The sequence below is a fragment of the Corvus moneduloides genome, chromosome 25 (genome assembly GCF_009650955.1).
Source record: "Corvus moneduloides isolate bCorMon1 chromosome 25, bCorMon1.pri, whole genome shotgun sequence".
In the NCBI taxonomy this organism is placed as follows: domain Eukaryota; kingdom Metazoa; phylum Chordata; class Aves; order Passeriformes; family Corvidae; genus Corvus; species Corvus moneduloides.
In genome coordinates this window covers 3,857,933-3,885,781 of record NC_045500.1, presented here as the reverse complement: position 1 = coordinate 3,885,781, position 27,849 = coordinate 3,857,933, and the positions used below count along the sequence as shown (strand labels likewise).

At 45.4% G+C, this 27,849-nt stretch overlaps 1 long non-coding RNA gene across 1 annotated transcript in view; it reads right to left on the bottom strand.

Annotated features, from left to right (window-relative positions):
• Nucleotides 1–11,791: 11,791 nt before the first annotated feature.
• The window catches only part of LOC116455767, a 34,468-nt gene continuing 18,410 nt past the window's right edge, over nucleotides 11,792–27,849 (bottom strand). Inside the window, exon 3 of the long non-coding RNA XR_004244473.1 lies at nucleotides 11,792–11,985. This is a non-coding gene — a long non-coding RNA (uncharacterized LOC116455767). The remainder of the gene's footprint in view (nucleotides 11,986–27,849) is intronic.

The following is a 27,849-nucleotide window of genomic DNA, read 5'->3' as shown; positions in this document are numbered from 1 at the left end:
AAATTATACTGCTAGAGCCAAAATCTTGGAATTCAAGGGAAAACCTTGAACTCTGAAGTCATTAGGAGACAATTAAGAATTTATCAGCTTTCCCTGCCCCAGGCTGCAGCCTCACAATTCATCCTTCCCTCTCTGCTGCCCAGCACCTGCCCCTACACCCATTTTCCTCACTCAGACATTCCAGGACACCTTGCAGCTGCTAGATCCCTGCTTTTCCAGCATCCCCAAATTCTCATTTGTAGCAGTGCACCCCTCAATGCCCTAAAGGCCCCCAAAGCACTGCAATCCCCGGGTTATAGGGATTTGTCTTTTTGGATTTGAATGCTGAATTCAGCAGATTCTGGCACGAGAGAGAAGTGGATCAGGCACCCAAATCCTGTAGGCTGCCACACAAATCCTTGTCATTGTCCCTAAATTTTTCCCCCATCCCTTCTGGCAGGTTGATGCAATGCATTACCATGCAGCAAATAGAAAAAAAATCCCCCCAAAAACCCAATTTATTTAGATGTTGTGGGCCAGATTTCCATCAAAACCGATGAGGGATTGATGCTGATTTAGCCAAGGTGGGACCCAGGTGTTGCCCAAGAAACCCTACGAAAAAAATTAAATCTATTTTCCCTGGCTTACTTTCACAGAAGAAAGAAACCAGCTTCAGAAATAATCCAGCCAGACCCCTGGGGAGAAGGAGGAGGAATAAAAAAAAAAAAAAGAAAGAAAAAGAAAAAAAACAAAAAAGCCCAAGCAAAGCAAGCTCCTTCTGGTGTTCCCAGACTGGGGGAAGGAGGGGGGAGAGTCTGGCTGGGCAGGGCCGGGCCCCGGGACCCCGGGCGGGATGGGGCACACCCGCTAACCCCGGACAATCGGATGAGCAATCTTTGTCAGGAACAAAAGACATCTGCTGAGTAAAACAGGAATTGACTGGGAGCAAGGACAAAGCCAGGCAGCATCACATGACGGGCCGGTCTGCTCCGGCAAGATGCCAGGGTCAACGGCAACTCCTGCGCCCCATAAGTCAAGAGGGATCAATAATGCTAAAGAACCCCGCGTGTTCCTTCCCGATGAAGCAAATCCCTGCAAATGCAGCGAAGGCGGGCTCGGCCTGATTGAAACCCCTCGTGTGACACCTCGGCAGAGGCTCCCGAGCTCCCACAGCTGCGGGGAAATGGCTTTGCCAGCCTGGTCCTGGCGCAGGCTGGAGGAGGGATGTGCGCGGTCCAGCTTTTGTTAGAGACCGAAAAATGGGAGGAGAGCAAGGAGAGCCCGGGTTTTGGGAAGCACACACAGGGAGTGCCCACGCAGAGAGGCTGTTTGATAACAAACCCCACTTCCCGAAACACCCCCTCACCATTACAGCCTATTCCAGCTCCTAAAAGTGCATTTCTCATTGTGCACTCATCCCCACCCGATTTATCCATCAATAACCAGGGGCAATCCAGATGCTGGAAGCACAAACGGCTGTGCCATGAGGAATTTGAACCTAAAATTCAGAAGGCTCCTCCTCCGAGTCCCTAAAATGCCATCGTGCCTTGTTTATCCTTTTTCAGGCCACCTCTCCCCGCCGTGCCTCAGCTTCCCTTTTGTGAGACAGGATTTATGCATCCTGTGAGAGGAATACACCTGCAAAATAGGACAGCCCCGGATATTCCAGTAAATAGGCCAGGCGAGAACCTACATTTCCATGAGAAGAATTGGCTTAACCCAATTATTAATACACCATTTACTCAGAATTCACTACAACTGAAAAGCATCAAACTCCTAATAAGTGATGTTTCAACAGGTCCTTTTCTCTTTCTTCAGGACAGACTTGGCCTGGGGATGGTTTTACATCATCTTCACACAAAATGGTTCAGTTATTTCAACCTCTCATTCCAAATTGGCAGGGGAGAGCGTTATCTTTTGGGATGAGACTTGGGATAAGAACAAATCTCCCCTCCTTATTTGAGATTCAGAGTCAGATCATGCCCCTCAGCTCCTCCCTTTGTCAGTTGTGTGACCACCTCTACTCCAGCACATCATGGAAAAAAAAATAAACAATTATTTTTCCCACAATAAATCTCACAAAGATGTGGAAAGATTCCCTGCCCTTTGGAAACATTCTAAAATTCCTTATGTTTCATACTTCTGTGATTTTTTGAACTAGATTTTCCTCCTAAAAACCCCTTGCTCCAGTTGCAAAAATCTACAAAAATATCTAAAAGTTTCATTTTCTACTTTTTAACTCCACATCTTTCATTCCTAAAGACTCCTATGTGCATCTTTCTGTGCATGCTCAACTGTCCAGTCCATCTTGACAATTCCTGGAATGGTAACATGGATTTTACTGTTAGATGGCACCGCACTATAGGGAAAACAACAACTTCAAATCCATCAATGAATTCCAACCAATTCAGCCCAAAGAATCCAGGAAAGGGAGGCAATGCAGAGGGAGGCACTACTCAGCAATCCCCACCTAAGGAATTAAACGAATCAAAGCAATCTGAAGCACAGAGGAACAAAATAGCAGAGCACACATTACCACTTCCCCTGGCATCTCCCTCTCTCAATCATCTAAGTGGTTCATTTAACCTGTTCCTAAGTGCCCCTGTGGAAAAAAAAAAATGCAAATTTTCATCCAAGCAAAAATGACTCATCACTTAAGCAGGAGGATCTTCACCCAAGTCAGCAAAGAAGTGAAAAGTGAAATTAGGGATGCAGATAAGCCAAAAAGGAACCAGCAAAGCTGAGTCTACATCAAAGAGTGGCAGAGAAAACCCAGCTCGAATATGTTCATGAGTACCAGAAAGTCATGTCTTGGCCTGAAAGATTCCACACTCCAACACCAAACCATCGCCAAGCCCAGATTTCTGCGACCTGCAGCAAAATCCCTCCTGTGGGAGCCGGGGTGTGTGGGATGGATAAGGAAGGGAGTGTTGGGATTTCCCCCATTTGATTTCCTGCTTCCCCATCCCAGACTGGTTTGGGTTGGAAGGGACCTTAAACCTTTTAAACCTGACCTCATCCCACCCCTGCCATGAGCAGGGACACCTTCCACTGTCCCAGATTGCTCCAGCCTGGCCCTGGACATTTCCAGGGATGGGAAATACCACAGCCAGCCTTGGTCATCCACCCCCATTTCTCTGCCCTGCAAGCAGCTAAAATCCAGGGCTTTTTGGCTAGAGAAAGGTAGATGAAAGCTGCTCTCCACTCCAGACATAATAAAGCACAAAACACCACGCAGAGGCTTTTAGAGAGCTGGGAGAAGAGAAGGAATTAGGAAATCCAACACCAAAGAGGCCCCAGCAGCACTCCAAGCTGGGTGAAGCATTTCAGGCAGAGCAGGCCCCAGCACAGATATTATTGTTATTATTTATTCTATAACAGCCCGGATTGCTGCATTTTCACTTCACCCACTGGAGCGCTCACACTGTCACTCTGTCCCCGTGCTGGCCTAGTTTCCCAGCTTTCTTCTATCCAGGTAAATACAGAGGCCCCATCTCAGAGGCAGCTGAGTACCTATTATACCCCGCTGCTTCTCCCTCGCACTTATCCTATTATGCCATTACAGCTGCTGTAGGGTCGGGTGTTTTCTATTTTGTGACATAATATTGTGGGCTCAATTCACCCCCCCTGTCCCCAACACATGAGGAATGCTAGTAAAGAACCCTTCAGGTGGCAGCAGCCAGGGCCACCAATGGCCAGGCTGCTGCCACCACCAGGATCCAGGATCTGCTCGTTCCCACAGATGCTGCAGTGCCTCCCATTTATCCAGGAATTACCACTGGGGAAATAGAAAAAGGCAGCACCGACCCAAAATAACAACCACAGCAAATAAAGGCGCTTCAAATGTGCAAATAGAGACAACTTGGAGGCCTAGCAGGATGGATAACCTCTCTCTCTGCCTTTTAAGCAGAGGGAAATATCATTTCAGGGATTGTTTTCTCAGCTCTTTCCACCTCCGGTGGCTGCAGGTACCTGAGCCCTGAGTAGCAAGAGTGGGAAGTGAGCAGCGCCAGGGTAGAGGGGTCTTCTCCTTCCCCTGGGCTCTTTGTGCAGAGGAATTTTGGTGACTTTTTGTCCTTAAAATCTCCACTGATATTTTTGTTCCTGAAGAAAAGTCGAAGTGGCTCATGGATGCTCTGCTGTGGTCACTGGGTCCAGCAGAAGCTTCGTGTGCCACTTCGAGCCACTGACCTTGAAGGTTTTGCCACTGGGCACCTGAGGCTGGGCTAAATCCCAGTTTACAGCCAGCTCAGGACACTGTGGATGGAGAAGAGCTCATCAGGAGGAACTCCCAACCAAATTAAAACAGGACAAGAGAAGGACTGGGCAGACACCCAGGAACTGAGACAGGGAAGGTTCTAGCCTTTCACCTCTGCCTGAACAAAACACACCACAGGGAGTGAATGGGACCTGCAAAATGATGATTGTGACCCATCCCATAACTACCCAAGGCTTTTTTCATTTCTATTCCTACACGTGTAGAAGGCACCAAGCACAACCAGGGGGTGTTTACTCAGCCAGGGGGTGTTTACTCAGCCAGGGGGTGATTTACTAAGCTCAGCATCAACAAAGAGTAAAAGACTTTGAAAGCCATGGGAATGAATTGCCTCCAAATAATGCCATCTTCTGAGCTGAAGCATTGTGTTATTTTTAAGGACAGGTTCCTGAATCTCTTTTCCAAATTGCTGCTCTCAGGAATTCACCTGTGGCCACAGAGAAGGGACACTGCAGTGCCACTACATCCGAATTCCAGCTGCTCCAATCCCGACCCTTGGCAACAAGCACAGAGCTCCTGGATCAATGCTGAGACCATGGCCAAGGAACAACAAGCACATTTCTACTCTACCTTAAACCATAAAATAACTGCAAAACAGCCTAATTATCAATTAGCGAGTGTTTTTGTCGAAATGTTTGGTTTTTTAAATAAGAATATTAATTGTACCCTAAATATTATGTTGTATCCACATCTCCTGTTCTGGTTATCAGAGCAAAGGAAGAGATAGTCAAGTTGATGAAGAGCAAATTCTGCTTTTTTGGTTCCTTCTCCAACTTTAAAACCAGGCTGCACTAACCTATAAATAAATCAACAAGGCTAATTCTTAATTCTGAAGAATATGGAAGATCCTGAGCCAAGGGGAACCAGAAGAGCATGAGAAGAAACTAAAGGGGAACGAAGGGTATTTGTGGTACTCAGGGGCTTTTGCTCAAATCAACCCCATCCCTGAGCTCACTGCACTCAGTAAACTCAATAAAACAACAAGAAAGTCCTTCATCATTGCAGTTAAGTGAATTACCCCCGTCTGTCAGGGCCACACTCACTCAGGGGACAAGCTGAGGTATTCCTGAAGCTCCTCCCGTGAGTGCTCCCTCAGACTAAACCAGAATGTGACTCAACTCTCTAGGAAAACTCAATAGGAAATGAAAGATGTTGACCTGACAGGGCCTTTCCTGGCACAGCTCAGACAGGCTGGGAGCAGCAGCGATGCAAGACCCGGGATCACTTTGCTGAGAAGAATTACCAGGAGTTTGGTGAGTTTTAAAATAATGAGGTTACACCAGGGAGTTCTGCCAGCAGCTTCTTGTTTGGGGTGAAAACCCCACTGTCAATAAGCCAAGGCAGGATAATGCACAGGTTGGGAAGAGTTTGACCCAAAAATCCATTGGAGCTCCCTGACAGACTCCCACCAACTTGTTGGCTGTTGAATCAGCTTCCAGCCCAGGATCCAGCCCAGCATTCCTATCATGAATTTTCGCCACAAACTATTTCATTCCACTTAAACATCCCAGCTTAAATTGCACCTGACAGAGATCCTGACACAAATTTCCTCATCTGTGTTTCCCGTTTGCACATGCTGCCAGTGTCTGTCAGTCTTTTCCTAAAGACAGAATCACTCCCCAAGCTTTGGACCTCACTGAAATCCATACAGAAATCAGCAAGAACAGATTCACAACTTACAGTAATTCCATAATTTCCCATAAAATCCCACATTGCTTTTCAGCCACTGTAATATCCCTATTCTAGAACCTGTGGTGAAGCATCCAACTGAACTGAACTGATGTTACAGTGGGGGACAAAGCAGCAAGAGATGAGAATTAGGGTTATTGTTTCTATTCCTTGTGTAATAAACCCAGTGAGCATCATAATCAATGCCCATCTTTAGGGTGGACTAATTCATGGAGATGTCTGAAGTCACCTGCTCCTAAAATCAGCCTGGAATGTCACAGGAATGAAATTATTTTAGGAGTTCATAAGCTTTTTGTCTCCAAGTGTGCAGCCCGGGGCATTTTATTTTGTTGGTTTGTCGTAGCTGCCTTGTCCAGCTGCCCCAGGGCTGCTCCCAGGACCTCCACAGTTAAACCAACAATTCCTTCCAGCCTGAGCTGCAGCTTCCAAGTCCAAGAGCCAGGACAGAGCCAGTTCCTCTGGGATTTGGCCACTCCAGTGATGCACAGAATCAGTGAGGTTGGAAAAGGCCTCCAAGATCATCAAGTCCAAACTCTGCCCAGTCCCCACCTTGTCCCCAGCCCAGAGCAGTGAGTGCCACCTCCAGCCCTTCCTTGGACACCTCCAGGGATGGGCACTCCAAACCTCCCTGGGCATCCCATTCCAATATTTAACAACCCTTTCCACGGGGAAATTCCTGCTGCTGCCCACCCTGAGCCTCCCCTGGCCCAGCCTGAGGCCGTTCCCTCTCCTCCTGTCCCTGTTCCCTGCGAGCAGAGCCCGACCCCCCCGGCTGCCCCCTCCTGTCAGGGACTTGTGCAGAGCCACAAGGTCCCCCCTGAGCCTCCTTTGCTCCAGCCTGAGCCCCTTTCCAGCTCCCTCAGCTGCTCCTGGGGCTCCAGCCACTCCCCAGCTCCATTCCCTGCCACGCACACGCTCCAGCCCCTCCATGTCCTGTTTGCAGTGAGGGCCCAGAACTGGACACAGCACCCAAGGTGTGACCCCACAGAGGGACAGTGCCCTCCCTGCTCAGCACTGCTCCATGGACAGAGCTAATTAACCTGGCACAATTAACCTCTGCATTCACACCAGTCCTGCTCCGAGCATCCCAACCGACCCATTTCCAGTTTGTTCCCTCCACCTTCGAGCCCCCCAGCCCGCAGAGCTGAGCTCCGGGGCCAGACCCAGCTCATGGGCAGCAAATCTGGTCCCTGGGGAGGCTGGAGGAGAGACAGGCTACAAATTCCTGTTTCTGTGTGGCTGCAGGAAAGGGCAGGACCCAGCTCAGCAGCACTGCCAGGCAAAGGGGACACACAGCAGGCACATTCCAGTGGGTCCCACAACCAGCTGAACTCACATGGAGCTACTGTGACCTCAGCTGGACCCTCCACACCAGTACAGACACTTGTGCAGAAGCATTGGTGAGATTATGGCTGAATCAGAGAGCAAATATTTATTTATATGGAGAAATACGTATTGATTAAATAGACAAATAGATAAAAATAGGTATATTGGATAGATATATTTATACAATTATAATATTATGTATGGAAAATACATATTTTTTCCAAATCAGCACAGCCAGCTCACATATGATCTGTACATCCAGGGAAAGCTCAGCCTGTGATTCTGTTTCAAATTAAAAGCAGCCCTGCTGCAATTAATCACAGCCTGGCTGATGAAGCACACACTGAAAGGACAACAAGAATTCTGGGAAGCTCAGCCTGTCATCTGCAGCCACAACAAGTTTAGTTTCAACCTCAGGACAGAGAGGGTTTGTCACCAAGCCCCTGGTCTGAGCTGCTCTGAACACTCTCCCCAAACCAGATGGCCCAAAAGATCCTTTACAAAGGTTTAGATTTCTCTGTAACCTCATGGAACACAAAATTAAACAACATCCACCAACCACTGGCTTTGAACACTAAGCTCCAGCTACTTCTATTTCCCGTGGTTTTATTAATTACTGAATTCAACTATAAACTGGATTAATTACTGCCTTCCATCTAATTCCTTCCATTCTCTGTCTCCTCGTCCCATTTTCCCCTTTACACCCACTTCACCTACAGAAATTGAGTCACCCCTGGAAAGTTTCAAAGGTCTGGGATCATCTTAAATCACGTGAGATGACACACAAGTATTCATGCTTCTGCCAGCAATTTTGAAAACTTCAGCAAAACCAAACCCTTTCTCCTTTTCTTTGCAAGGAGATACCAAAAAACCTCTCCCAGGATTTAACTCTCTGAGCTATTATGGTTTGCAGTAGAAAAATGTCTTTGTGAAAAACTCCTCATCAGCTTTTGCTTTAAATTAAGGGCTTAGATTTTATCTGAGACTGAATCCACTGCTAAACACTGGCAGATCTTTTCCCCTTGCTCACAGCTTCTACAGGTGTAAAATAAAATTTTTTAAAAAAATAATAAAAAGGTTATAAATATATTCTAAGGGCAGCTCTTACAATGAAGAAATGTTCCATGATCCAGAGCTGTTTCCTAAAGCTCCTGAAGCCTCAGAGGGGTGATATTTACACAGTGGAATTCTCCCAGAAAGCCAAATTCGGGCATTTTGCACCAAGAAGCAGAGGCTGAAGAGCCAAGATTGAGTTGCCTGATTTCTACAAGTCACAAATAAACAAAACCGACAACCTGACAGATGTAATCTCATGTTGGGATCCCTCTTCCCCATCACTGTGCATGGAAAGAGAGCAATAATCCCACCAACCACAAAAACGGGCAGAAGGCATTTTCTGCAGCTCCAGATGTTGGGATTTTAGTAGGAATGGCTAAAATAGATCAGGTAAGAGAAAGTTTGGGGAAGTTTCTTCCTGGAGGAGCCACAAAACCTACAGCTCGTCCTATAGGATCTACACCAGAGAGTCTGTGAGACATTTAGGGTTTGGCAGAACATTTCTCCTACCTGATATTCTTATATCGATATCATTATTATTATTACTACTATTGCTATTATTATTATATGCTGCCCAATATTTCAAAGAGGGAACACCAGCAGTAACTAAAAAGAAAGCAATCCTACTGCAAGATAATATATGCAAATAGAAAAATGCATATTTATCAAACAAGCAGACCGCAGCAGTGTGACATTTGCAGATTTCAGGACCTTTAAATACACGAATACTGTCCAAAGAGGAAAAAAGAGAATTATTTAATCAGCTTTGTGACTCCACCCAAGGTTCTGAGCCAAATCAAGGGGGAAAGGATCTCAGGAGGTCTCTGGTGCAACCTCCCGCGATCAAACCAAAGTATTTGGGGTTTTATCCCAATCCTCACCCACCCTGAGGATTCCAGCAAGAGAGAATCCTCTACTGGTGTTCATGGAATCACTAAAAGGTGGGAAAGAACCTTAAAAACCATCTAATTCCAGGGTCACCTCCCTCCAGAGCAGGTGCTCTGGGTAATCACCACCAGCAGTTGATTTTCCCTCCCCATTCCTGAATTTTAACACCAACTGGGTGTTTTTTCCTGAGCTGCAGCTTGCACCTGAATCAATTTAATTTTTTTGTTTTAATCACCCATTATTTAGACAGAATTCACAAAGGCATCCCAAGAATAACTAAAATCACTTGACATGATGCCTTAACTCAAGCTTATTTCACAACAAAACCAGAAATGAGGAGAAAGAACCATGGTTACAGTGAAAATACCACACAGTTCATTCAGAGCTGGCTCATCTCTGCACAGCCCTGACAAATACTCAGATATTTGAGAAGAATAAATCATTTCATGTGGTCAATACTGAAGAAAGGAGGTCTTAGGAGGGATTTGCATGCTGAAAAGGTGGTGACTTGGCAGAAAACTGGCAGGATTTTCTGTGCACAGGCAGGAATATGAACCAGAGATGGAAATCAAGGTGGTTATCAACAGCAGAACGGGGGGGAGAGAACCAGAAACAAAGCCTGAGGTGAATTCTGGAGGAAGAAGAACATGACTGGCAACTGTCAGCACTTGGAGACAGCACTGGCACCTTGCTCAGGGGCTTGGTCCTGCCTGTGGTCAGGGCTGCCTCAACTGATCTTACCCCGAATATTGTTTGGGACTTCTTAATCTCATTCCTGTGTGGGTTTGCCACACACAACAGGAGGAAGCTGGACAAGATCATGAAAAGCTGTGAAGGATGGAAAAACTACCAAGAGTGCAGAGCTTATTTTAACTTTGATAAAGGCCTGACCAGGCCTCTTCACCTTGCAGAAATCATGGAATGCTTTAGGTTGGAAGGGACCCTAAAGCTCATCCCATCCCATGGGCAGGGACACCTCCCACCATCCCAGGCTGCTCCAAGCCCCAATGTCCAACCTGGCCTTGGACACTTCCAGGGATCCAGGGGCAGCCCCAGCTGCTCTGGGCACCCTGTGCCAGGGCCTGCCCACCCTCCCAGGGTACAATTCCTTCCCAAATTCCCATCTAAAACTCTCTAAATGACTCTAAGTTCTTCAGCAACGGAAAAAGTAGACCAGGCCCTACAAGATTACACCAGACACGAGAGTCCCTTCTCAAATCATGGACAAAAATGTTGGAAAACCAAAGGAACAGGTGGAAACACAATCTGTGAAATTCCCTTTTCAAACCTGTAACTCACGCCCAGGTTGAGTCCTTCGTAGTCAAAGTAAATGTAAAGAAACAAAACAACGCCCACAATTTTCAGGACATGCCCAAGAGTTGAAATGCTCAGGAAAATGCACTCCTGTCAATAAAAGTGGGAATTCCATGGACAGCTTGAAGAAAGCAATAGAGTAGATTGCAGGTGTACAAATAAAACTGGAGTTGCACCACAAATCATTTTCCCACCCAAATCACCTTTTGGCAAAGGGAAATGATGCTCTGAAATGTGAATTAAGACAGACTTGAGCACACGAGGCACTTCTGACACAACACCAAAATAGAGCAATTGACCCAAGTTAGAACAAAAGCAACAATCATTAAAAAATTCTTTTTTCTCTTTCTTGCCAATATTGTCACAGGGAAGTTTTCACTTTCAAAGTTCTGGTTTGGTTAAACTCTGGCACGTGTTTTGAATAAACAGGCGTGAAATCTGCCAGCACACAACTGTCTGAACCTCAGCAAAGCCCAGCCCAAGCAGGACAGATCCCTGACATTCCCACACAAGGACTTCCACCTGCCTCTCTCCCTGCACCTGAAGCAACATCCAGCTGATGCTGTGACAGTTCCCATCAGATCAGGGGCTGTCCCTGCACTCAGAACCTTTCCAGCACACCGAGTTAACCACACATTTGCCCTGATTTCCTGAAAGCCAACATCATCTCGCCCATTAGGAGAATAATTGCCTGCCTGGTCTTTCACTCCACACTTCTCCCGCAGCTTCCCATGCCTGAATGAGTCTCTCCAAGCAGGCTTTTCCCAGAGGAACAGAAGGAAGTTCTTCCATGCCTTATTTCAGACTCTTCCACTTCAAAAGAATCTCTTTTCTACCTGTCAAGCTTTGCTCCTATCAAGTGATAAATTCCATAAACAAGAATAAGGAAGCAGTGAGAATCCCCTGGGAGGGTGCTGCCCATGGCATGCAGAGCCCACCTGGACACAAAATTCATTGCAGTGGTTCAGCTCTGGGGGTTTGAAAAACCCAAAAAGCCTGGAAAGGCAGAGGGTTGCCTATGCAGTGATTTAAAGTGGTAACAGGATATGGATTTGGGATTTGTAAAAGGTTCATAATCCAAGGGTTCAGCTTTTCCTGGCACAACTCACTGGGGTAGCTCTTGTTGCATTTTGGACTCTCCAAACCCTCCGTGGGTGTGCAGTGGCCACTGGCAGGGTACAAGAACCCTGATTAATGCACCAAACCCTCACCAAATTTTAATGAAATAAAACTTCACTGATGCAATTCTTGCATGTGAGAACTTGTAAGGACTCACCAGTGAAGCTCCAAGCAGAGGAAATGGTACTTGTCTGAACCTCCAGGTGTGATGGAGCCTCTGGAGAGGTGAGATCCTCTTCTTGTGCCTTTCCTGGAGATTTCTGGCCCTGACTCCCAGCTCCAGAAGAATCCAGGTGATCCTTTCCTCTGTTCATGAGTAATTCCCAGTGAAGTTACTCCTGTGAGAGGGAAAAGAAAAAAAGGAGAGATGTTTATTTCTTTGTAGAACAGCACTATAAAGGTTGCTCACTGAAATCCCACACGGAAAAGTGAAATAGGTGCCTGGGGCTTGAGCTGACACCACACAGAGCACTTCAACTTCAGATAACAGAACAGAATCTGGGGGAAAATTCATTTTTATATTCTCATATTAAAAGCAACATGAACACAAGTTGTTTTGATTAACGAGGAGGTAAAATTAATTTAAAAAAATTAAACACTGAGTGAAGTTTTCCCTTCTCCACCTGAAACAGTTCAGGCTAGAACACCTCTCCCCCTGAATCACCCTTTTTTGCAGCAAAATTCTTCTGTGGGGCCAAATGTTTCTGCCTTTACTCCGAATAAACTTCTTTTTCCCCCCACTGGCAAACCCGACATCTCAGCCACCACCACCACATTCCCCTGCCTCTCTGGAGTGTCCAGACACACCAAATTCCCCCCCAGCTCTAAGATCTCCCCACCCAGACCTACCTAAAGAAAACACCTCAAGTTACTCAAATATTTATTCCCAGATTCTGAAGGTCAGAGTGCTGGCACTGCCAGAGGAGGAGGGAGGAGTGGGACTTGGGGTTTACCCCGTGTGGTGGAGTCACTCAGTGGGCATCTCTCACCAGGAGTGGAAAACCAGAGCTGTGCATGCAGAAAGCTCTGCCAGATAAACCCACAGCCTCAAAAAGCAAAGAAATGAGCCAGGCCTGATCCTGATTCATCAGTATTCAGCCGTGGATTCAGCGGGACAGCTCGGAATTTACACTGGAATAAGGAAAAATCAGGATTAGGCACCATCTGGCTCAGAGAGTGAAGCGACCAGAACTGCTCTACACATTTGAATCCTCTTCCCCCATTTCTTCAATCTCTTGCACATTCCAGGTTTTCCATTCAGCTCCAGTGACAAAAGATTTTACAAAATGACAGTCCAGATTGAGAGAACAGAAATTACAACCTCTGACAAAAGAGATGCCAAACTTTTTATCAACGATAAGTGCTCCTTCCACGCAGACCCCGGGCTGCAATGGTAAATATAAGGCAGATGTCGAATGGAAATTAAACATTGTGCTCCCAGGGTGGCCTCGGCTGCATTCAGAGCTTGATTTAAAACAAGGCCAGAGTTCTTTCATCATTCCTTCAAAAAAAAAGTTTCAAACCTAAAGATCTTCCGAGCAGGCACATACTTGACCTAGAACTTGGCGGTGCAGGACAATAAACGCGGGTGAAAAGCACCAGCACGGGGGAGAAAAGGCAAAGCGAGTTGTCTGCAGGACGCACTGGGAGAATTTGCTCCTCAAATCACTTCTATTTCGGCATCCTGAGAGTTAAGAGGGAATCCAGGTGAAATATCTGGCCCCCTTTCTAAATTCCCACCAAAACCTCTCATCTAGGAGGCTCGGCCAGCTCGATATTCTGAAATATAACCAAAAAAACAAGAGCCCAAGGACCCAGCAGTTTGAAGAGTATTTCTCTGCACGCTTCTTTAAGACTTAAACCATATTTCCATCACTCTGCCTGGTGTTATTAGACATGATAAAATAGCACGAGACATTTGCAATGGCTCAGATATTCAGCCTCAAGCAGCACATACTCGAACGGTCTGCAGTGTTTGCTTTTAATAATTTCTGGTCATGTACCAGCTCAGCCAAAATAACATCATAATAGGCTTGCAAAAATTAAAGCCCCAGACTGTTAAATATCCTGCACACTCAGGGCAGTAAGGATAAATTTAAGGATTGAAAGGATGATGCTCAAATTTACAGAAAGAGTTAAAAGCACAAACCAAATTGCATTTGCTTCTCTTTCACTTTGTTAGATTTTGTTTTTAAGGCAAGAAAAGAAAAAATACTGGAAGTGAAATGAGTAGAATATTTACGACTTGAACACATAAATACGTTTGCACTCTTCTGGGCAGCCCCATTTTAGAAATCATTTTCTCCTCTCAGCAATTTCACCTCAAATGCAGTAAAACAAAAGAAACTTTTGAGGCCATGACTTTGTAACCTCCCTGAAGTTTTGAGCACGGGCAAAGCTGGCCTGTGCACACGAGACAATCAAACACACGCTTAAATGTCAAGTAAACTCCTGTCTAGATTAATTTTTTTTCCCCCTCCACCAAAGGAAGAAATTGTGGCAAGATTTTACTTGGAGGTGCCCTGACAAAGCAGCACTTTCAGGCACGAGCAGGACACTCATCCCCCCTTCATCTCCCAGCACAAGATTCAATCAGCTGAAACACAAACCTCATTCTGCACTGAGAGATTTTTTTCCCCAAATAAAACCAATTTGCAAACAGCCTCCCTGGCCTTTTTTAAAACCCGTTTTCAATTGCTTTAAAACATAAAATAGAGATGGATGGATGGATGAATGAATGGACAGCTAGAGAAACGCTTTCAGTCATGCTTCCTCCCCCCCACACACACCTTTAAAATTGAAAAGCATCAGTATCCAAATAGCAACAGGAAATTTTTACCTTGTGGCTAAATAGCTCACTGTTCACTTTGCAGCTGCCTCTATTTTTTGCTGGGCAAAAAAACACCAATACAAAAGTCTTTCCTAAGAAAACCAAGCTTTTGACATAAGGGCAGCGCCAAACGCAAACCTACAAAGAAATTTCTTTTTCCCCCCGTCCCGTCGTTATAATTCCTAATTTTGTGGGATGTATTGCTGGGGCTGTTTATCATAACAGTGTGCAATAAAAAGGACGACTAACTCTTGCAATTTTCTCCCTACTCCTCCCCTTGACAGGGGCCACTGATAGGGAAAGAGGCTCGGAAAAGCAGAGCAGTGAAAGGCTAAGAAACAATAGGCAACCATGGCTTTGACAATGCAGCCCTGAACCCTTTTTGCTCCCGCTGTGACACTTGCATTCAAGAGCAAGGGCGGCTGCCATCATAAGAATGGACAATGGCATGAGGAATACAAGGAAGAGGGGGGGGATTAAAAAAAAAAAAAAAAAAAAAAGGGAAATCAGATGAATTCAGAGCTAAGATGGCAGAGCTCTCACCTTTTCCGCTTTTTTCGAGTAATCTGGATGGAGACGTCCCGCAGAGAAGAGATAAAAAGGGTTGTGCTGAACTGTTGGATGGTTCTGAAGACTTCTGCATTTGCAAACGCATTTTAGAACTATTTGTAGGGGTATATATGCTGCATGCCATCTCTCTGTCTCTGTCTCTCTCTCTCTCCCTGTGTCTCTCTCTCTTCTGTTTTATGTCCTGCTATCTCCATCACACACCTCTAATAGTATGAAGACTTTCTGCCCATGTAAGTAAGTGAGAGTGTGTGTGTTCCTTAATGTTTGAATCGAGACACACGTCTGCATGCATTTCTAATCTAAGGAGCCTATAGCAGTTACTACAACTATCAATTAGTCAGCAATAGCTCGAGATCCCCATGTGTCTGGGTGAACAAAGGTGAGAAACACATGCAAATAGTCCTCCAGCACCTGGGTCACGTACAGTAACTTAGCCAGCAACAAATAATTGCATCCTGTTTCTGCCTTTTTTCAGTGCTCTTCGCTCGCTGGGATGCGAAGTTCCAGGTTATTAATGTGGAACAGCAGCACAATTAGGCATGGCACTGTATATTTTCAGCCCAACGACACAATAAAAGGAAATTAAGCTGAGCTGGGATGGGAATAAACAGGGGACTTAAAGGGTTTAAAGTAAAAGATGCTCTGAGCTGTAGCAGTGCTTCCATTTTTTTGGAGCAATTGTTCCTGAGTTCAAGGATGCAAACGATGTAAGATGTATTTGCTCATTTCATATCTGTTAGATAAGAAACTGATTATTGCAGAGGAGACAGAGTGGATGCCTAATTTCATGAAGTTAAGTCCATAAAGAGGGTAAGCTAAATCTGTTACTATTTTTTATTAATTAAGCGACTGTTACTTCTAAGATCATTTTAAGGGTGTTTTTTAGATGTTTTAGACTTAAGCCAAACAATTAAGAAGAAAGATACGGTACCTTTTACTCTCTCCTTCTTCTTAACCTCACAAAAATGAGCCTCACCTTTAAAAACTGTCAGAGTCAAAACGGACTAAAAAATCTAGAAAAAAATTAAATTAAAAAAAAAAAAAAAAACAAAACCCAACCCTAAACAAAATCAAAAGCAATAAAATGCAAAAAGCTCCGAAATCCAGCACCACCCTGACTCCACCACAAGAAAAGACAGAGCTAGGCTGCGATCCAGAGAGCATTTCAGAGGTGACAACACAGGCTGGGGACAATGTTATTTACACAGATTTGATCAGAGTGGCCACGGGCTCCAAACTCTAATTTAATTTGCAGAAATTATCCAGCCCGCATTTCGGAGTGCGGGGAACTCCGAAAATGAAGCGGTTTCACAGAGTTTGGGGCTGAGAATAAGCATTTCTTCCCCCCCCATCATCCCCCCCCCCCACCCCCCGTACAATATGCTCAGAGTCCTGCAAGGCTGCACAAACCCTCTCGTTAGCTCCCTTTCCCCTGATCTCAGCGTCCGTGGGAGGCTAATTAGTGACACCAAAGGCAAAATATCCGTGCTGCTTTTGGGCTCGGAGGAACTGAGTTTATTTAGCTTGAGACAGCATAAAGGAAAAAAAAAAAATTAAATTAAATCATCTTCAATTTCAAATAACTAATGAAAGCAACCCCTCCCCAGCTCCCTCACCTTTTAGGAACAGCCAGTGGCTGGAAGGTTGGAGCTGCTAACGACACAGAAGGTGCTCAAGATTAAAGGAGAGCTGCAGGAACAGCCCGGCTTTGCCCAGAGAAGCCCTGGGTGGGAGCATCCCAGAGCTGAGCCTGAAAATAAAGCAAGAAGGGGCTGGAAAAACCCCGCTGCTCGGTGGGTGTTGTGCTCTGACCCGCCAGGCAGCTCCATTCCCAAACTCAGCTGCTGGGAATTGCAGGAGAGCAGGAGCTGCCCAGGGTGAGGAGCAGCACCTGCAGTGGCCGGGCTCTGCATCCCCGGCAGGACCGTCCCCGCTGCCGCGGCAGGGAAAACCCTCCCCAAAAAAACCCTACAAAAATAATCTCAGCCCTTTCGCCGAACAATGAGACCTTAAAAATCCACGTTCGGGAGGGTATTCCATGCAGATAGGCAGGGGGAGGGGGCGGGGGATGAGGACAACATTTCCCATCAATGCCGTTTATTCCTCAGTCTCGGGGTTTAAAAAAAGGCTGTTCCCCCACTTTAATGGGAATTGCTCATCTCGTTTATCGGGCCGGTCTCGCTGCCTGCAAATGTCCAGCTCAGGTGGGAAGGGGCATTTGTTTAGGGGGTCAGGAAGAGAGTGATCACTCGATGTCTTGCTGGAGGTGAAAAGTAGTTAAATAATAGTAAAAAAAATGGTCATTCCTGTGGTTTTCTGCCTGCTAAAACACTTGGGCACACAGATCCGGGGATGGGAAAGGAGCTGAGGGAGGAAGGTGATTAAAACAGAAAGCTGCCTATTTCCAACACTGCTATACATCCAATTCTTCCAGCTTTCTCAAACACACCCCATTCCCATAAAATAAGCCAGCTTTCTTTAAGGGGAAAAAAAAAGCCCCACACAGATGAATAGACACCACTAATCAGATGTAATGTAATCGAATACTCTTCTTCATCTAATCTGCCTGCTCTGTGTAATCTCGCTATTCTCCCAGCTCCAGCATTTGTAACAGGCATGACATCGATTCCCATCTCGGATAATTGTTATTTCAGTGTTTTATTCTTAAATGAGGCTACAAGTTGGGTGGCTGCTTGGCATTCCAAACTCTTCATCAACTTCGCGCGGCGATCTGGGGGCGTAAAGAGAAGCGGGGCTGCTCCTCTCTGCTGCTTTTGAATGGTTGCATCTCCCAACCCTCAGAGCCTGGCAAGGATTTTTATACAGACAAAAGAACCCACAGAATTTAACCACAGAACTGCCCGGGATCAACGGCAAAAAAAAAAAAAAACCAAAAACAAACCCCACCAAAGCTCATTTGATAAGATCTGCCTGCAGCCAGCAGCTGGGAAAAGCTGAAATCTGGTCAGCACACAGCACTGGTGGGTTTTTTTTTTAAATGTTTTCTAAAATGCAGAATGATTTCCTTAAATAAACATTTCAGCAGCGTCCACCTAGGTTTTCCCCAAAGAGAAAAGAAAGCCTCGTGTAATTTTACAGGACAAGCAGGATTCCCAGCTAATCGGACAAATCGTTCTGCTGGGGAAATGACAGCAGTGGGGAGAACAAACAAACCCTCTCAGACAAACAAATATATTTGAATGTAATAAAAATGTTGACAACTGTTATGTGATTAAAGCAATTGTTTTATTCATTTAAGGCCTCACCATCGGAATAATTTAAAATTAAGTGAGAAACATCAGCCCCTTGGGTTTTGCAGAAGATATTTAATTTGGAGGAAGAGTTGTGGGTTGTTTTTTTTTTTAAAACATTGCTATTTTCAACGTTGCAAGATAAAGCTCTCTCTTTTTTTCTAATTTTATTTTAAGAATAGACCCCATTTAGGATTTCACATTGTAAATCTCCCTATGTCTGAATGCTGTTACAAGGTTTGACAATGAAAGAATAATTCATGTCAGACAAAAAGAGCCCTTCAATCAGCTTCATGCAGCTTTTCTCCTGCAGGGCTATGCCAAAACGAATGTGGAATCCTGAACTGAACCATCCATCACATTTCCCGAGTCTTTCAATTAATGACACTGCAATCAGATCGATGGCGTGTAATAAGAAAAGAGCTTTGCATTTCTATACCTATTAATTCGCTGAGTAACTCCAGTGGTAAAACGTGACCAGAAAGGGAAGAGAAAAGAAAATTTCATACTCCTGGCAAGATTTTGGGGGATGTTGAAGCCACGCTGTACATGGTTCAGTGTCACCCCAAGCTCTGCTTGGAGCAGAAATCACACAGGGGGGTTTTTTGTTAAAAGCAGCACAGTCTCTCTTCCAGACAGGTATTTTCTGCTGAGAGTTTTCTAGGGAGACGCTCTAAAGAGGAGCCTGTTTTTCTTGTAGGCTGGTCAGGGGTGTCCCAGGGCAGGATGTGCAGCCTCCTTTTGCGGGCCAAAGGCAGTAATTAGCCACCAAATTCCCAGATCACAACACACACCGAGGACGGAGCTACCTCACACGGTGATTGAACCTCCAACAAAACGAGCTGGGGAGGGGGTGAGGACAGTCAGGACACACATACACACACCAAAAAAACTCTACCAGCAGCCCTGGGATGAAATTAGGGTGACCTCACGTCGGTGAACTGGCATAAGATATTTTGGATCGATGACAAAAAATTATCGAGGCTTTGCAGAACGGAGCTGCCAAGCACATTTCAATTCCCTTCCTGCAGGCGCTGGGGGGGTTGTTTGGAGAAGCAGAGAGCTACAGGCAAGGGAAAAGTGCAGCTCACCAGAACAGAGCCGTGATTAAAAGGAGCTAATTTGCAAGTTTTTCCTCTTAAGAGGTAGATTTTGTGCCTTAAAATGCCCGGCTTACAAAATAACGCCTCTGAAAACTGAACTCAAACCAAGAGGCTTCACCACCTTGGAAGGAAGGAGTGATTTGGAGGAGACAAGAGTGGATCACCAGCAGTGGGAGAGAAATCTTGGCTCCAGAAAGATCCCCTTGTGTTGTCCTGGACAGGAAACTGGAGGTGAAGTGTCCCCACCAACCCCAACCCTTCCTCTGGGTCAGAAAATCTTCAACCTCCAGCGCTGACAAGAATTTCAGCAGCTTTGGCTTCACCTCAAAAGAAAAGGAGCTGCAGCTGGGATAGGAGATGGAGCTGGGTCAAAACCTACAGAAAGACCTTCTTTTGGGAGCAATAGACTTTCAGGGAGGTTGTGTACTTTGGAAGTCTTCAGGAAAAGGGGAAAAAAAAAAAACTTTATGAGAGAAAACAAAGAATGGAACAACAGGAAACAAGGGAGGTTTTCAAGGTTCACTTCCCCAAACAGAAAAGAGTGCCCTTAAAGGATCATGTCTGGCTTTGCCTCTTGACATCTTTTATGATCAAATTTCAGCAATTTCAAATTTCAGCAGCCTTTCCAAAAAAAAAAACACCCAAAAAAAAAAAGAGGAAAGCTTTATGAGTGCTGCAGCTGAATGTGCCCATCCGTGCCACACACAGGGAGCCAGACACAGGCTGAGCACCCAGGATGGGAACTGAAAACTCCAGGGCAACAACAGCGAAATGGGACAGTGCCCATGAGCTGACTTGCAAAATAACTGCAACTCAAGCACAGTCTGAGATGCCCAGACAAAGAACAATAAATAAATAAATCATGTCGAAGCAGAGACAATCCCTCTGCAATAAAACAGGAGAGCTGAATGCGGGCTAAAGAAACGTGAAAAAATCAAATCTGGGATGAGGAGTGGCGAGGCTGAAAGGAACTTGGAATGGGAAGGCGAATGCAAAATGTTTATATTGCACATCACCACATCTTGTCCCCTCTCCGCAGGGGACACAAAGACACCATCACAGGTGTGTCAGGATCCCACAATATTTTGGAGGAGCAGGTTTTGGAGCTCAGTGGCAGCACCCACACCTCAGCGACCTCCAAGGAACAACCACACCGCCTCTCCTGTCCTACAGAACAACAACCCCAAGTGGTTTTAGTGTGCCAGCAGCTCCACACTGGGAGGTGTCTTCAGTCCCAGGGACCGGGGGGCTGTTCCTGCCATTACACAGGATTCCCACCGCTCATCCATGCCTGGAGATTTGCAGCTCTGAGCAGTGCCCTGCTCTGCCCAGTGCAAGGCACAGTTTGTGCTCCACGGCTTAACAAAGTTCAAATGTCTTGTCTGCGAGCAGGTCAGGCAGAGGAGAGAAAAGGGTGCTGCTGCCTCCAGCCATGATTTCAGCTCTGGCTGCCTTCCAGGAGCTCACAGAGCTTCAGAAGGCACGGGCAGCCTTGCTTACATCTGCTTCCCTCTGCTCTAGCTGCAGACACACTTGCACACTGCTATTTTCCTTTTTTTTTTGCTTTTAAAATAGGTTTGGACAAGATTTCGGGAGGCATCCTCAGGCCCCTTCTCCTCCTCTCTCTCTCAAAGGAGCTTGGGCAGCGATCACAGCAAATGAATTTGATGAAGAGAAGGCTTCTCTAATTGCCTGCCTTGCTCAGGGCTGGGGCAAAGGCAGCATCTGGGCTCGTGGTGAAGCATCTGTCTGCAAAAGCTGTGGGGCCCCTGCCAGCAGAGCCAGGTACCTCCTTGTTTCTGGACAGACAGGCAAAAAATCCTCACCTGGACTGCCCAAAGCCACGGCCAAGCCCAAGCTTTGGGAGGCAGGCCTTTGTCCCATGCATTTCTGGGAATTCAGCTGCCAAGGGGCAATCCCAGCACTGAAATAGTCATTATTCCTTTTCTTTCTTTCCACTAAAAAGACACTTCCCCAGTGCTCCTGCCCATGATTAATACAACAATTGCAGGCCAGCATTAAAGCAATCAATGCAACAAGGGCGCTGCTCCTCAGCCAGCGCCTCTAAAATGTCCCTTGTGCCTCCTTCTCTGGGAATCCAACCTCGGCCTTCTCCAAATCCTGAGTGCTACAACCACCCCTTCCTATCCAAATAAAAGTATTTCAGTGTCTGCCTTTTACAAATAATTATCTGACAGCACAATATTGTTGAAAGGTAGGTGAGAAAATGAGAGGTAAACCAAAGGTGGGTGAGATCACGGAACTGAGGGATGGGTTGGGTTGAAAGGGACCTTCAGTATCATCCAGGAGCTGAAATATTTGGAGGATGTGCACAGAATTACAAGGCTGGACATGGTTTAAGTTCTTAAATAAAGGGAGGGACATACATTAGGACAATTCTGTGTTTTCTAGGCACCCCAATGAGACAGGAGCACACTGGACCCTTTAGGAAGGACAGTGTGCTGCCATGGAAGCACAAGGGTTGAGGAGTCAAAGCCCAGGGTGGGGTAGGGCGTGACCTACTCAGAGCCATGGGCCTTGGGGTGGATGATAATCTATCCTAGTATCCCAGAGTGGTAGGGAGGAGAAGAGAGATCCAGCAGCAGGAATTGTGCAGCAAGATTGATTTCTTTAATTATCTTACAAACTCTTTTATAGACTTTTTTTCTTCATAGTCTAATTGGCCAAAGGATCAGCCCTCCCTTGGGGTGATCGGCTAAAATCCTAAAACATCCACTGTCAAAATATTTTCCTACTGTACCATAAACAAAGCTCTGCAAGGTCGCAGGTGTTCATAGCTTATAGAACTCTGCTGATATTTTCACGAGAGAGAAAAGTATCTCACGGGACTGGAAAGAAGCAAGAGAAATTCTTGCTGGCAGCATATTTGCATCCACAATAATCCACTGGATTTATTTCTCCTTCTGGAGGTACAGCATGAAAGCTGGAAGTCTGAACCATAGCAAGATTCCCAATGAAATTGGGAGGCTGCTCCACAGCTGGGAGCAAGAACCAGCCCCCTTCAGAGCCCTCTGAGTCCATCAGCACCCAGACAGCAGCAATTAGCTCCTGTTCCCTCATCACCAGCATTCCCTCAGCCATTCAATTAACAAAAATATTTCAGTGGTGCCAACCTGGTTTTAAAAAAGAACTTTTTTTTATATTTTTTTTTTCCTTTCAAGAGCCGTGGAAGTGCCTGGAGATGCCATAAAGATTTCAGAAAGATGGGTTCTACTTAAAAACACACAAAAACCCCCAACCAACCACTGGGCCTTTATCTGCATCTTCCAACTACTAAACTTCTACATTCTAGGCGTTACATGTTTAGGACTGACGCTGTACTCGTAATTTTTGATGTAAAATTATTGATGTAGCCTCCCTACACAAGTGGAAACATTTCCAACAAACTCATTTCTTCCTGACACAGGATCTAAAGTAGTTCAGATCATTCCATCTCTGGACTTGCCCCCTTCACTGGTTAAAGAGATTCTGACTGACCAGCACCATTCCTAATTTCTAGATATTTAAATCTAGGCTTCTCCAAGGGTGCAGCCCTTAGATGAGGAACACCAGGATTTCCTACAGGGCTGTGGCAGCCAAAAACCGATAAAACTCTTGAATTTCCCCTGACATTTGAAAAGAATAAATTTCCAAAGCCTTGGCCAGTATTTTAACTGTCCCACACAACTTTGTGCCATTCAGACTGATGAGTTTTGTGCATTCCTTTCAATTCCCAGGAGTGTGAGCTCAGGAGAGAGTGGTTATGGACAATGTTATTTCAGCTAGTTAAGCAAATATCTCCTTAATTCAAGTGTCTGATGATTTCCTTCTGTTTGTTACCTTGGTCCTCACCCTCTCACTGTTCTTCTCCCTCTCCTACACTTGTAAACATAACACACAAACAGATTTGCTCTTGACAGATACGGTGATAACTCTCAGAAAAAGGAGCTTAATCTTAAATAATGCCAGGATGCAGGAATAAAACCAATCTATTTACATTCCTCTGGGCTAGAAAATAAGTCTTATTCACTCAAAAGCTGAGAAATGGGATAATTGGGCCCTATCAGATGCTTATCAGATTTATACCAGTGGTTAGTGAGCCTTAACTGCAAACACAGACATATCAGGGCTCTTTTCAGAGGGAAGCCACCTCTCCTCCAAGGGTACATTAGTCACAGGGAAACTGTTGAACCTGGAGAAATAAAACTTTCTTGGTGGTCACAGTAGTTGCCTTGTGGAAGAGTTTATTACCCTGACATTAGGCTGTAAAATTGCCATTATTATTGAACTCCAAAGGATCCACTGCTTTTCAGCAGTGGATTGCACCAGGCTGAGCGTGCTCTGAGTGGGATTCAGAGAGCCAGAGGCAGGATATGAGGAATTTACACTGCTTTTGCTCACTGGAGGATGTGCAGGAGCTCACGTGTAGGAAAGGTCAAGATTTTTGGTTTCCCCCCAAAATATTCCCAGACCAACCCTATTTAAGGTTTTTTATCAAAACCTTATATCTAGTAGAAACAGAATAAAATGAATGCACTCTAAGCAGTTCTTGTCATCTAAAGATATAGAACGGGTGATCCTGCAGAATAAAACCAGAAGTTTGAACTCCTGTGTTCACCTTGAGCCCTTCCACAGGGAGAAGAGGCCAACGGCACTGGGCAAGGTGGATGCACCTCCCTGTCTGTGTCCTGGGCTCTCCAGGTACTCATACAGCACCACTGGGCTGTTTTCCAAGTTTTTCAATCCAGTTTCTTTTAGGAACTTGCCTTCAGAAAGGGGTTTGGGAAGCTGATCCCATACAAACAGCATTACCACACCGTAACTCACATTACCTATGGGCTTGCTAAAAAAAGTGCCTGGAGAAGCCCTTGTGAGGGAAATTTAGCCTGGTCTAAGTAGGTGGGGCCAGCAGTGAGGCCTTAGCCCATTTTTCCCATTGGGAATCTGGCCCAGTGGAGGCAGCAGAACTGAAAAAACAGCCATCCACAAACCGTGATCAGAGGCTTAGGTTTCGAAACCGTATTGAGGTTGCAAAAACAAATTGACATCAACATATGGGGGAAGTCTGAAGTTGCAGCAAACATTCGCAAATGTGAGAAACTTTGGCATGCAAGAGTCCCCATTAAATTCAAATACACAATGCACAAGATTAAAGTTATTCAGAGGCATTAATGTTTGCAAGATCAGACCCCTGAGATGTCTCTGTGTAGTAACAGTTACTTTAGGTTTAATCTGTTATTGCATTAATATCTATAAAGAGCATATATAAATACAAATCAGATGGCAGCTGCAGTCTCGCTGAAGAAAAAGATTGAAGGGCTTGGTGGGGGGAACTAAAATTTCCACGATGGGAATTTCCAGTGTCACGTATTTTGGGATTCTCAAACTGCAGCTATTTTTTTTCCCCCCCCATGCACAATGCACACACACACGGCTATGTGAGAACAAAAAGGGCAAAGAAAATAATTAGGGAAAGGAGAGAAGGACAATAAAAATTGTTTTCAAGTGGACAGATTGCCCTTGCACAGGAGCAAGTGATGGTCTGAAGCATGGCAACCCCCCTCAGATTTCTGTGAAAAGCCTGATGTGCTCTACTTAACACTTAAGAAAATTCACTGGGGAATAATGGCCTCTAATTTATTTTGGCTACAGTGATGTTCGTCCGTGCTTCTGTTAATCTCACTCTGAAGATTTCAGGGGACTTTTGAACTGGAGCCTGGCTCATTCTCCAGTGCCTGGTAGTTAATCTGCTCGGATATTTCCCCCAAATAACCATCTGCTCCACCTTGTATTTGTTTCACTCCCCTACTATCTCAGCTCTTGGTCCGTCCTGCTGGCTTATTCAGCACTCTTTAAATTTCTCCTCTGGCCTTATGTCTGGTTGCTTATGTTTTGGACAGACAATAGAGGTGATACAGGCCATTATTCATGAGAAGCTTCAAGTGTAACGTGAGAAACATCTCATCTCCTGACCCCTGTTAGCATAAGAATTGCTGATAAAATTCTGGACTGAAAGAGAAGGATCTTCTGGGAAAAATATCGGCAAAAGTTTCACTTGAGATGGGTTTTGTAAGAATAATCCAGATTAATTCTCTGCCTAAGGACCAGATCTAACTCCTGGTGCAGTTACCAGGACTCTGGAGAGGCACTGTGGGACAGACCTTAGAGGCTGTGGAATTTTAAAGGGAAGAATATTCTGTACCACTCCCACCGCCTGTGCTCATGCATTTTATATTTTTAATCCAAGGATCACGAAGTGATTTCCACACTCGAGTTAATTTAGCCTCCAAACACTCGTGGAGAGGGTGTAAATATTGGTTCCACATCTGGATCACCTGAATTAAAGAGTGGAGAGATCTCCTTGGATCACGTGTCACCAAGTTCAACCAGTTTCTACTTATTTTAGCTCAGTTACATCTGAAAGAATTTGGGGTGAAGCAGTGGGAAAACCCCAATCTCTATCAAAAATCAGTGCACACTAAACTGAGAGCACAACTGATCATGGCAAGCAAATTTTGGCCACAATTTCTTCTTCTTTATCCTTGTGGAAAGGAAGATTCACGAGCAAAGTATTGATGCTCTTTGTGCCTCCAGTGGGATTTATTTCCCACCAAATTTGCCATCGGTAGGGTTGATTTAGCAGGAGCAGAGCCCTGAGTCTGCTAAGCACAAACGAACCCCATACCCCTTTAAGGGAAAGTATGAAATAAATGGCGACCAAACCAATTAATACCCTTGGATGGATTAATGGAAACAAAAATCTCCAAATATCCCAAACCCAAATCGAAACCTGCCGAGGAATGTTTATGGATGCTCCAACTGCTAATGGCATGCAGAGCCTTATCCTTCAAATATCACAGGTCAATGGAAAAGGAATATGTGCATTTCCAAATGCTCCTTGCTTGGCTGATCCATCAATATGATAACTAATACATACTTAAACTCCTCGATGGACTCCCTGAAATTAAAACAACCAGAGAGCACAGAAAAAGCTTAAATAACCATTACCAATGGATTTCAGATAAAAGTCAAGGAATAATTCCACAAAGATCACCCAACACAATCAGACCTAATAGCTTTGGAGGTGGGTGAGGGAAGTGGGGAGCTGGCAACCAGCTCCATTTCGTATGCAGAGGCAGTTCAGCAAAAAGTCTGCCCAGATTAAAAGCTTGACGAAGTTGGGCCAAGCTGCTCTCCTCACTAATTGATGGGGGAAAAAAACCCATCAGTAAACAAACTATTTTCTCCTTCCAACAGTGACAGAGCAGCTGTTTGCTCAGAGACAGGGTTTGGGGACAGGCTGCACCTTTTCTCTCCTTGTTTTGGGATGCTGCACAGGCTGGGATATCCCTGTGGTCACTCGGGGTCACTTGTCCTGCTGTGTCCCCTCCCAGCTCCCTGTGCAGCCCCGTTAGTGGGGTGAGGTGCAGAAAGGGGCTCTGTGCAAGCCCTGCTCAGCTGGAACTAAAACATCCCTGTGTTATCAGCACTGTTGTCAGCATGAATCCAAAACACAGCCCCATGCTGGCTTCCATGAGGAAAATTAACTCTACGGCAGCCAAATTTTTAATTTTAGCATCACACAGAGGTTTCAACTGAAATTAGGGCGCCTCAATGCTACAGACACTCCCCACTCACTCCACAACCCAGACCCTTAAGTAAAATATCAAATATTGCTCAATTCACCACAAAAGCAGGCAACTGAGGAGCTCTGGAAGAACAATCTCAGCCCTGAGTCCAAGGGAGAGCATTTCCAAAACAAAGCAAGTGAAACATGGGTCGGGGTTAACGCTGAGCTCACACAGACCCGAGAGGAAAAACTCTCCTCTCTGGACATCTCTTCCTGTAAATCCTCTTTTGGGGCTGTCTCTCGGGCTCTCCTCTCTCCTGGGTGGAACCCTGCAGCTCTTTGATTTCCCTGCATATTTGCAGCTATGTCATTCCTGGCTGACCCTTCCCAAACCTCAGATGTTTTCCCCTTGGAAATGTTTTCCCCTCGAAAAAAAAAAAGGAGAATTATCTGCACTTATCAAGAGGCCAGCACGGAGCTGGGCTACTCTTAAGGCTTTCAAGGTCTCCAGCAACTTTTTGAGAGCTTGGGGAAACCAGGAGGAGAGATTGGAGCCATTTTCCCCACAGTTCCAGCCTTCATTTTACTTTTCCCCCACATGCAGCCAGAAAAATAACGTCACAAAATTCTGGCTGTGGAGCCATTCCTTGGAGAACAGGATAGCTGCTCACAAGTTCAAGTTACTTCAAATCGTGTCCAAAGTCGTCCAAATCTCTACTTCCCGTCCTCCTCTCCCCTCCACTCACAGAGTCTCTTCCAAAAAGAGTGTAAATCGTTGTTATTAAAGATGAAATTCGTGGGTTGTGATGCTTGGGCGCTTTAAAAAATTCAGGCAGACCAAGTCAGCTCAGCCCAAATTAAACTCCAGGACCACAGGA